Source organism: Salvia hispanica, chromosome 3 (genome assembly GCF_029641045.1).
Source record: "Salvia hispanica isolate PSC_SH4W2 chromosome 3, Shi_PSC_v1, whole genome shotgun sequence".
NCBI classification, from domain to species: domain Eukaryota; kingdom Viridiplantae; phylum Streptophyta; class Magnoliopsida; order Lamiales; family Lamiaceae; genus Salvia; species Salvia hispanica.
In genome coordinates this window covers 23,964,916-23,977,035 of record NC_142694.1, presented here as the reverse complement: position 1 = coordinate 23,977,035, position 12,120 = coordinate 23,964,916, and positions in this window count along the sequence as shown.

The following is a 12,120-nucleotide window of genomic DNA, read 5'->3' as shown; positions in this document are numbered from 1 at the left end:
TTTAGTTCTTAAATTTCAAAGCTTAGTTTGTAGTTTAATCTTGTTTTGCTTAAGTTTATATTTGGATCTTGATTATCGTTTTATGTTATGGAGTTCTTGTTGGATTTATTTCGTGTTTCATTTGTTTTAGCTTATGCCTTGTGTTATTCCTGCCTAGCTTAGTTAGATTTAGTCTTTAATATGGTTTACAAGTTTTTAATATGGTTAAGTTTCTCAAAAAATGCATGGAATTCGTTTCTGCTTGTTTCTGTTACCCTGTCCTGTTGACCAGTATGCGTAAATCTCAGTTTTTCTTGCTTTCATTCTTGATTTCAAGTTAAATATTGCATTTACGAATTTTTGAGCTTGAGCATTCATCAATGGAGTTTGTTAGATCTTGTATTTTAGCTTGGTGAAGAAGAAAATATCACAATCAAAAATAATGGGACCACTTGTTTTGCTTTTTGCTTTTTTACTTGCACTTTTACTGCTTCTCTACACACCTAGCAGACAGTTTGCCAACATGTGTGCCAGCATGTCTGTTATTCCTTTTTGCTTTTGTCTATCTATTTAGGGTAAAGTTTCACTTTTTACATGCACAACTAGGTGTCCAGCTTTCACATTCACGTACACATCTCGTATCATCCAGCATTTAGTTACTTACTGGTCAGTATAGGTAGAGTCCCATTTTAATTTTCCGCCTAGGTAGAACTCAACCCCAAAAGCGTGGTAGCTAACCAACCACTCCCAGAATGTCATCGCAAGTGTATCTCGCCTACATCCATCTCTGTGGGATCGACCCTTTATTCCACTATACTAGCTAGTAGAAGTGGGTTGAGGTATTTTTGTTGATAGGAAAGATAGACGCAGACCCAACGACACAACTAGGTCTAGGTACCCTCCTGGCCAGTTGACACACTGATAAGGCTAATTTCATGCATCGGTTATATAGTGAAAAACATTACATTTTGCTGGGTCTAACACGGTTTCTAAGCCAGGTGTGTGACAGAATCGCTAGATCCAGGAGATGCTGAAGGAAACAGTCTAGCGAAGGAATGAAGTAGAAGTGAGCAGAATCTAAGGAAAAAGAAGGCTTGAAGAAGGGAGTCAATAGCTGAGGGCAACAAAGTCAATCTATACCTCGCTGGGCCCCACTTCAACGCCTATAAATAGAGGAGCATGCAACACACCAGATATCACTCTTTTTCGCTCACTCTTAGCTCACACACAACACACACTTGGGAAATGGGAGTTCTGGGGTAGTTTTCGGTTTCAAGGGGTCAATTCTTCAGAAAATTTCAGTCGTAACACCGTCCGCGTGAGGGCGAAGATACAATCTCTTTATTTTCAGTTTCTTTTGCACTCTCTTTTCGTTCGAACTTCACTTTTGAAAGTCGATTTGGTTGTTGATGTTACTGATTATCTATGCACTTTTTCGCTTTCGTTACATTTGTGTTATTTTGTGTTGATCTACGTTGATCCTGCTGTTGAGAGTTTTTATTTCGGCAAGTTGTATGTTGATCTCTGTTTTTGTTTCTTTGGTGCTCGATCTGGGAATTTGGCTGTAGATCTGCGGTGTTATTGTTGATCGGAGGTTGTTGGTTAAATCTGAAGTTATGAAATGTTTCTTTTGGCTGGAGTTTGTGTCGGACGCTTGGATTCGGAGTGGATTTAGCGTTCGAGGTTGGATCTGAACAGGGGAAGTCGAGTTATGCATGGATTTTGAGTTTTCTGCTTGCTTTCTGTTTTACTTCGTCTAGCATCCGTAGATCTGTTTAGTTCTTAATTGTTACTCATTAAAATTGTTTAAATCCAGTCTGCTCTGTTTCGATTTCGCTCATGCTGCTTTCTTCTGAGTTTTTTTTACGCAAATTGGTTGGAGAAGATGATGTCGTTGTTAGTTAGTACCTTAGTTAGTTGTTTTTCCAGCTTTTCATCCGTACTCTGCTTTTTCAGTTATGGTCCCCACCGTCAGTTTGTTTCCCAGATCTAGGTAATTAGAGTAGTTTCTTAGATCTAGTGATTGTTCGGTTTAGTTTCCGTGCATGCTTTTGTTGTTTCGCCTAAATCTAGCTGTTAGCGTAGCAGTTTAAAATCCCAAGTTAAGTTTAATTTCCTCAACCCAAAAAAATGTGTGGCAGCAGCCAACCCAAAAACAATCACCAAATCCTTGAGCACGATTATTACGCATCCATCTCTATGGGATCGATCCCTATTTCCCTGTGCTAGGTTTTAGTAAAGTGGTTGAGGGTTTTTGAAGGAGTGCTCTGTGTGTCCGACGACCAGGATTTTCCGACGACCAACGAGTTCCTAGACCGTGTGATCTAGCGGATTTGCTGGACCTAGGAAACCTGTTATTTTCTTTCTGTGCACACAGTGACTACCCACACACTAGTGTGTCTTAATAGATCTTCACACACGCACACAAAGTCATAGTCTACAATCTTTCTCTCTTATCAAACAACAACCAAAAGAATTAAAGCTAAAAAAATTTGGATGTGGGAACTTGGAGGGAGTCGTAAACAAAGGAGAGTATCTGAGAGGGGAGAAAAGGCGGAGGCCACAAGAAATGGTCGATGGGGACAGGGCTTAGCCAAGCAAAAATAGAACAAAAAATATACATGGCGAGTGGTTGACTTTTAGTTCTCATATGGTCGCTTCAATTTTGGGTTAGGTCGACAATTTTAAGCAAATACTTGTCAAGTTGATGGAAAAAAATTGCTTCCGATTAGGGACCCAAGTAGGGAAGAAGCTACTTGGGTTGGTCGACAGTATAGTGCAAGCTGATGAGAAGAATGTTATGACCCTAACCCAAGCAAAGGAAGATGGAGAGGAATACACTCCACAGTTGATTGCTAAAATTGAAATGATGATGCAAGCGTATGACAAGAAGAAGAAGATAGATGAGGACTTTGAAATGTCCTCGTTCATACCAGGAGGCTTCGAGCCTGGGTAATGTGGATGTGGAGACCATATGTTAGTTCATTACCATTTCGTCATCACCATCAGTTCTTTCGACTTCGCCGCTCCTTCCGGCTGCATCCACATTACGACTTCCCTCTGGCATGTCACCTAATGGTGTTCCAAAGGCTCCAGGCTCGAAGCCCCCTAGTATGAACAAGGACCTTTCAAAGTCCTTATCTATCTTCTTCTTGTCAGATGGTTGCATCATCTTTTCAATTTCAGCAATCCACTATGGAGTGTATTCCTCTCCATCTTCCTTCGCTTGGGTTAGGGTCATAACAATCTCCTCATCAACTTGCACTATACTGTCGACCAACCCAAGTAGCTTCTTCCCTACTTAGGTCCCTAATCGGAAGCAATTTTCTTCCATCAACTCGACAAATATTTGCTTAAAATTGTCGACCCAACCCAAAATAGAAGTGGTCATATGAGAACTAAAAGTCAACAACTTACCACGTATACATTTTGTTCTATTTTTGCTCGGCTAAGCCTTGTCCCCATCGACCATTTCTTGTTGCCTTCGCCTTTTATCCTCTCTCAGATACTCTCCTTTGTTTATGGCTCCCTCCAAGTTTCCAGATCCAAATTTTTTTTGCTTCAATTCTTCTGGTTGTTGTTGTCGGAGTGCTTCCCTTTTCCAACCTTTAATGGTTGGTCAGGCACGGATCACTCTCCGTCGGCAGTGAACAACCCATCCACATACATGCACGGAAAGAATAAAAAAGAATAATGTCATGTAATGTGACAACTTTGATAAAAATGCATTATAATACAGTAAAAGTACATTATTTAATACTTACCACTGGGAAACCAATTGGCCCGCTGAATGCCACACTTGTGGAACACAAAATCCAAGACACAAATCTAGTACCCACACCAGTTCATGTTCCTGATCTGATCTGCATCGTCAATGAAGTGAAGGATCTTTGACTTGGACATTGAATCATCCGACATCTCAATCACTACATTCTCCATAATTATAAGAAACATCTTCTTGAATATCGGACCACCGATGACATCCTTCGGCATCTCCTCCTCCAGTTCTTTTAAGGGTGCACATATATAACCCCTTATTGAGTCGTGCCTCAATTAATTCAATGAACGTCAAGTTTTTCTGCACCCTCGAGCATTCAATCATATTCGAAACATTTGGAAACCCAAATGTTAGATGAACGTCGTCCTCGCCTATGTGAAGGCTTTCATCTTCTGAGAACTTGATCGTGCACTGAGATTTGTTGAACACTGACGAAATTCATGTGCTAATGCCCCCAGAATATTTGTAGTATTGTAGTTCAAGATTCCGTCAAAACCCATTTCATGGACAACTTCGATTTGTCTTGGGTTCGGCTTCTTAGTCATCTTCACGTAGTTTGCCGCCGACTTATTGATGCACTTTTTATTAGCACTAAATAAACCTGCAAGTATACAAAGTATATATAGTATAGCTAAAGGTCAGTACCGGATATCGAACACGGGGAAGACGAACACAAAGTGTCTATCCTCTACTGAGACTCAATTACTATTTGGAAAAACATTTGGGTTTTGAAAACTTTTGAAAAACTAAAAGCAAATAAGAGCATAGATCAACTAAAAGCAGATAAATCAAGAGAAAGACAATAGAGATAAGAGAATCCCAGGGATGTGTGTTCACAGTTATGGTTATACAAAATTCCAACTACAATACCCTAGCACAGTTATTACTTTGATAGAACGAGTCACCTAGATTATGCTCATGCGAAACAAACGTTGATTACAAGATTAGGGTTGTCAATCCTAACACGTAACTCCAAAAAGCTCCTAAGACCCTTAAAAAGTCCTCACTCTCAATTAACAGTGCCGTTTTAAAGGAAGCTAACTGTAGTGTGTACTAAGTGGACCTAACTCGTTAGAACTTTGTCACAGTTATGAAACAAGTTATATTAAATCATACACGATTGTGTCACTCAATCATGAAGCATCAAGATTAACTTAGGGAAGAAACAAAGTAAAAACAAAACGGATATTAAATAGAAAACGGAACTTGTATAACCAAAGTCGTTACTAACACATCCCTAGAATCCTATGAGTTTAGTTACACATAATTGAATAAGCTAAAAACATAGATTGAAGGGAAGACAATTTGAACATAAAACTAAAGCAAATAAAACCCGTGGGTTGAATCCTTGTCGTTCTTGATGTTCTTGAAATCTTGCTCCAACTCCTTGCACCAGTGAAGGACTCTAAGCCTTGATCTCTATGAAGTATTTTGCAATTAGAAGTTCTCTCTTTTTGATGAAGCTTGAGGCTTTATTTATAGGGGAAAGCCATGCCATGTTGTAGAAGGAAAAAATCTCCAAAATATGGTAAAACTGAGCGCAAATCTAGGGCTTCTCGGATTCGCCGCCTTTCTCCGGCGGGCCGCCGCACCATTGTCGGCGGTCGCCGCGTTGGAGTCCAGAGAGTCCGTTCCCTCGGCGGCGGACCGCCGCAAATCTTCCGGCGGTCACCAGACGAGACTTCTCTTCCAAGCACAATTTTCCGAGGTGGACCGCTGCATTGATCTGCCCGCCGGGCGCCGGCGGTCGCCGCACACATCCGCGGCGGTCGCCGGTCGCCGTCTGACTCCAGATTCCCAAACTTGGCGTTTTGGCTCCCTTTTTTGGCTCAATTATGCACATTTCTCACAAAACACGTCAAAATACCAAAATAGACAAAATATGCAAATAATGGACGTGTAGAGTGACTTTGACATAAAAAACGGACCAAATCCGAGCGTATCAACTCCCCCAAACTTACATTTTTGTTTGTCCTCGAACAAAACAATAAAGACACCAAAAGACGCACGGAATGCACAAGGACTAGACATCATAATTGCCTCAAAAGATGGAAGAACAATTTAAACATGTATTAACGCAATCAAATCAAGTAAGGCTTATTAGTGCACTTTCATTACTAACTCGTGGAACACCTTGAATTCAAGCCCTCGCATGTGACAAACTTCCAAAGATGGGAAGTGTTCTCTCACTCTCAAAGTGTATAAGGGTAATGTGTACATAAGCACTCAAATCATACATCATGCAAAGTTTACCATAGGCTTGCTCAAAGTCTACTCCCTCTTCTACTAAATGTGATTAAGCTTCAAAAGTCCGAAAGGTCTTTATCTTTGGTTATAATGTAGGCTCTTTGGTAGGTGAGGAATATTTGGCTAAAAAGTGACTAAAAATAAAAATATCCCAAGTAGAGTAAAGATAACTCCACTTTTCTAAACCCAAGGCACTTTTAACACTTCATTTATCTCCTCCAACTCACTTTTCAATCCTTTGATTTTCTTTCTATATTTTATTTCAACCTTTCATATATATATATATTTTTTTTCTTACACATCCTTTCTTTCTTTTTCTAAGACCAAGCACATGTTTGCATTCTTTCTCAATTTCACAACTTGTACTTTCTATACATTAAGCACACTACTTTTATACTTTCCCCTTATCTCTCCAATTTCTTTACAAATAAGATAGCAAAAACTAACTAACCCAAGGAATTGTCCCCATTATTTTGGCTTCCAAAGAAAAGGCTTAAAGGCTCAAACTTGGCTCCAAAGGGAAAAATTTTGAATTTTTGAGAGGGTCAAAATTTTGGATAAAAGTAGGCTAAGAAAAGATGACCAATCATCCTCCTAAATCAACTTAAACACTATGTAAACTTAGGCAAGACTAGGAGCAAGTTTTACAAACAAATACATGAATGCAGATAAATCACACGAATGAAATAATAGGCTCAAATCCTCACAAGGTATAAGCATGATTCAATGCGAACAAGCAATTCACTAATTATGCACCTTTTCACCAAACCATCAAATCAAAACGTTAAGCCACACTTAAACATAGATGGAATGTAATATCATCGGCAACTCAATCTAAAGTGTGTCCCTAAGCATGCGTCTAAGTTCTTCATGTTAAGTTCACGACATGGATTCAAGAAAACATTTTTTAGAACACAAAATTCACCTACGGGGTTATTGAAAACAAAAACAAAAACTTAAAGCAAAAAGAAAAATCCTAAACTCACGGTCCACCACTTCATCCCCCCAAACTTATGTACAACAAAGTGTAAAATAAGTTTGCAGAGTTGGTAGGGACGTGAGTGGACTACTGAAAAAAAACGTACCTAGAAAATTCTCGCTTTGAGGCCTGACCGGGCGAAAGTTGAAGATCTTTGAAAAAATTACGCCGGAGAAATACGCCCAGGTGGCGGCCCGCCGCGGGCTGTCCGGCGGTCGCCACGCGACATCAAAATGTTCCAACGAGTATGTGGCAAACTGCCGCAGCACATGCGGCGGTCGCCGCGGAGAGGTCAGAACCTGCGAAAATTTTCAAAACACAAAAATTAAAACTAACACCGAAAACACTTAACTGTAACAAAAATTGTCGAAAACATGAAAAGAAATTGTCTTGAAACATCCAAAAGTATGATACAAATGCTCATTTATAGTCATTGAGCTTGACTTCTTCAATCTTGAGGAGGAGGGGGGAAACGGGCATTGAGGTCGTCGAATGCGCTAATAAGATAGACGATATCGCCACTCATCGTTTGGCGCTCTTGTCGAGCCTCGGCGGCCATCCTCTGAAGCTCTTCAATTTGTTGACGGCGATGCACGTCTTCTAGCCGCTGTTGCTCCCAAAATTATTGTTCCGCTGTGCGCCAATCACCCTGAGCCGTCCATCCTTGGCGGTTGTATTAATTATGTATTTACTCACCAAATATCAAATAAAACCAATTGTTGAGTATGGGCATGTTTTATCCAATTGTCTTTTTTACCTTTAGGTATTGTCAACCTTTGTTGATCAACAACGTTGCCTTCATCCTTTAGAAACAATAACTGCAAATATTAGAGTGATAAAATAAGCATAGACAACTTTTAGATCTTTGTATACAACAATAAAATACTGAAGTGAAATGGAAGACTATAGTGTGTCTTCTTGTTGAGTCTACAAATTTCATATACGAATTGAACGATTCAAATATTCAATTACACAACAAAATGTAGAGAATTAAAGAGAAAACAATTTGTAATTAGGGCAAGGATGATAAAAATACCGGAACATTCATCGCCTTTGCTGAGTAATCTAATGCTTCTACTATATTTTTCCCGACGAGAAGGTGTAGAGTCTTGAGAGAGAGATAGGGTTTAAACTTCAGATTAAGTGCCGACGAGAAGGTGTAAGCGCCAGCACTATTTCTAATTCCTATGTATTTTAGTGGGAAAATTGCCATCACTATTTTTAATTGTTTTATGCACTTTTTTAATTTTCTATTTTTTCAAGAAATTAGTGCTTCAATATACTACTAATATCATAATTGACGAATTGCTATTTTACGGTAGTTAAACATTTTATCAATACTTTTATACTACAAAGTAACATATAAATTAATAATATATTATTATTATCATCAGTAATTTACAGTTATATAAACTTCGATTTGGTTTTTGTGCAAAATTGCATTGTCTATGAATCATTTGCGTAGTTCACCCTTGAATAAAATGTGACAATTTAATGTAATAGCAAGCCATTTTTTAGTAGTGGTTTCTATCATATTTGCCTATTTGAATTTTGGATATTTGGATTTACATTGTATATATTTTGAATTTGGATTACGGATTTACATGTGGAAACATGAAATATAAAGCGGATATTTCATTTTTCTGGAAAATATAAATCCTTATTCTCAAATTTTATGCATATTATATTTGATAAAATTATGTTAAATGATCACATAAGTTTGGAATTGGAATTTGAAAGTGTGCAAGTTATAAAATAAAATATACTACAAATCACAGCAAAAATTAGATTTAAAAAAAATAATTGTAGGTTCGGGTCGAGGCGGCGTATGGTGTGGGATACCCGACTTATGTATCAGGATTACCCAACATAGTGCTGGAAGATAATCGGGACAATACATCTGGCCGAAATCGAGTGTAGATACCCGCGACGTACTCAGTTTCGCCAACCCCTCTAATAATAATATATTAAACCAATCGTGTTAAATGAGAAATCAAACTCCACGATTTTCCTTTTCCTAAACTTAAAAATATATCACATTTAATTAATCAATTAAGTCTTAATTGCACCGTGCATTTAGTACATTTAGTTAATAAAATAATCATCGTAATCAATATTTAATAAATATACTCCCTCCGTCCTTAATAATTTGTCACCACCTAACCTGACATGAATTTTAAAAAATATAATAGAAAGTGGATTAAAAAGTTAGTGATACGTAAGTCTTACTTTTATATTAGTTTTATATTAATAAAATTTGAGTGAAAATGAGTTAGTCGAATATGAGGTCTACTATCAAAAATGGAAAAAGTGAAAGGTGAATTTTTTTTTAGAACAAACGAAAATAAAAATAAGTGACAAATTTTCAAGGACACGGAAGGAGTAATAAATACTACTAGTATAAATCCTACTAATTGATGAGAATGAATGGCACATTGGCACGCGCATGAAAATCTCGCACTAATGGGAGAATTTGTGTTTGTTCTTGATACACGTATCATAATTATGGATAATACGATTTCCGACCCACACATAATTTTACATAGCTATAAACTCAAATATAAGATGTATTTATCCTGATTTTATTTCAATATAATTTTTTTTATCATAAGTTGTATTTATCCTTATCTGATCTATATAATTTTTCTATCTTGTCAAAAGTGTGCTAACATGTTATTATTCACAATCACTACAGAATATATCAAATAAATTGAATATATTACTATGAAGTATGAACCATGTATGATTCGCATTAATGAAACCGTATAAAATGTGAGCACCAGACACCAAAACAAAAATGTTACTATTATAATAAAAATAATCATTATATGTGATAAATTCAACCATTATATCTTAAAATATTGAACTCAACAAGTCCTATATATATTGCACTCGTTAATTTTGTTTTTCATTAGTTTTAACTCGTACGTAGTATTCTTTAAATTGAAATCTATAAATAGGGCTTTATATTTTAGGCATTGGCATCACACAAACTAGCAATGTTGATGATTTATTTGGTTTTGATCTTAATACCATGTTGCTTATTAGTTATTGGAGTGGTCTATCTCGTGATAAAATATAATGCAATTTCTAAACAATCATGCAGCGACGGTAGATGTTAGAGAAGTTAATTATCATAGCTATAATAAGTTATGATTGAAGTTTATATAAACCATTACTACTAATGGCTTTATCTCCCTTGTGTAATAGAACGAAAAATCCAAAAACAACAAATGTGATATTAGGATGTACTATGTTTTATTATACCAGAATATGCTTGTTATTCTATGATAAAAACACTCGTTTCATTATTTGCTTTTTAACTAAATGTTGTACGAAATTCTGAAATATAAGGAACCATTTAATTTTGAAATAAATTGAAACACATTAACCACTTGTATAAGCTTGGATAGTTAGATACGATGCGATATCGCAAATATACGATTTCTACAGAAAAAAATACGACACGAGCAGGACCATCTACATAGGAAAAGCCGTAAATTACTATGACTTTTTTATTCAATTTTGTAATAAGTTTTTGAGAACAACTATTTTCAAAGTTGAACATTATTTTAAAATGGACTAAGTAGATAGAATGTGAAAATGTTTCTCATATTTTGTTTTTCATATTTTGTTTTTCTACTCAATTTCATCTATAAGTACAACATCAAACAATTTCGAGAAGTTCTAAATCGACATGTTTCTCTACGCGACCAACAAGCTTCCACCAAAATCTTATTGAAGAAATTTGATCATACACCAATACATTTCAGCATTGAAGTTCATTTTATTGTTCATAATGTAGGTTTAGAATTTTTAAATTATGTAGTATGAGGGACTTTCACGACGGTAAGGTTATGAGAAATCGGGGAAGTATGAAAAAAATATAAATAAAAAGTTATTGAAGTGTTGTTAGTGAAGAATAATCCATCTCAAATGAGAGAGAAACTTAAAAAAAAAATGAAAGTGTACTAATTTTATCATTTATGTGACAAACCAAAATGAAGAAAGAAGACTATTGTTTCGGGAGAGAGAGGGATAAGATTGAGTTACTGATGGCCTAAGAAATATTTATGCTTCCACATTTCAAATAGACAAAAATCCAATAGGCCATGTTTGGTTGCCATGATTCTGTTTGGGAAAGTAATCTGATTCCTTAAATTTTAAATTCTTGTGTTTGTTTCGGTTTTTAATCAAACTGGGAAAGTAATCATAATCCGAGAACAAGGAAAGTTAGTACAACTTTCCAGGATTCTGAATCCTAACTTTTCTTAGATATTCTTTTTTCCAGTTTTAGGATTCTTACATTTTAAAACAATATAGTGTAGTTTTATTATTATTGTTATTATTATTATTATTATTATTATTAATTACAATATTTTAAAAATAATTTAAAATTATAAATCATAGTACTTAATTTCACAATAATAAATAACTATTATTAAAATTATCATAATTATAACTATATTTTATATTAATTCATAATAGTAATTAATAATTAATAAATAAAATATAATTATATAATATAAATTGTATAATAAATAATAATTATTATATTTTATAAATTAATAATTAATCAATAAATTCATAGTGCAATTTTAATTTATAAAATTTATTCAATTATAATATCCATAAATTTATAATTATAATATAATAATTATTATATTTATTTTTATAATAAATGAGTATAATACTGCAAGTAACTATAATTATAATTATATTATTATATATTATGATGGATACTCCATGTTTAAACTATCCATCATAATAATAAGTATAATAATATAATAATTATTATTTATAATTAATAATTTATTAAAAAATTTATAATATTATTCTTTTTTATAAATAAAAAAATAATAAGTATATTTTTAGTTTGGTGTTTAGATTAAATATAAATTTAAAATCTTGATATTTTCTAAATACAGGAAAGTAAAGTTACTAGGAATCATATTTCCGGGATTCATTTTCCCAGGAATCATTTTCCTTGCCAACTTTACTTTCCCGCCAACCAAACATGGCCATCCAATAAGGTTTAGTCTTCCCAGCTCCCCTATTTAAAGCAATGTGTGAACCATAACATTGCTACACTAGATTTGAGTAGAAATAGAATCCAAGGTATATTCCTAACTTCTTT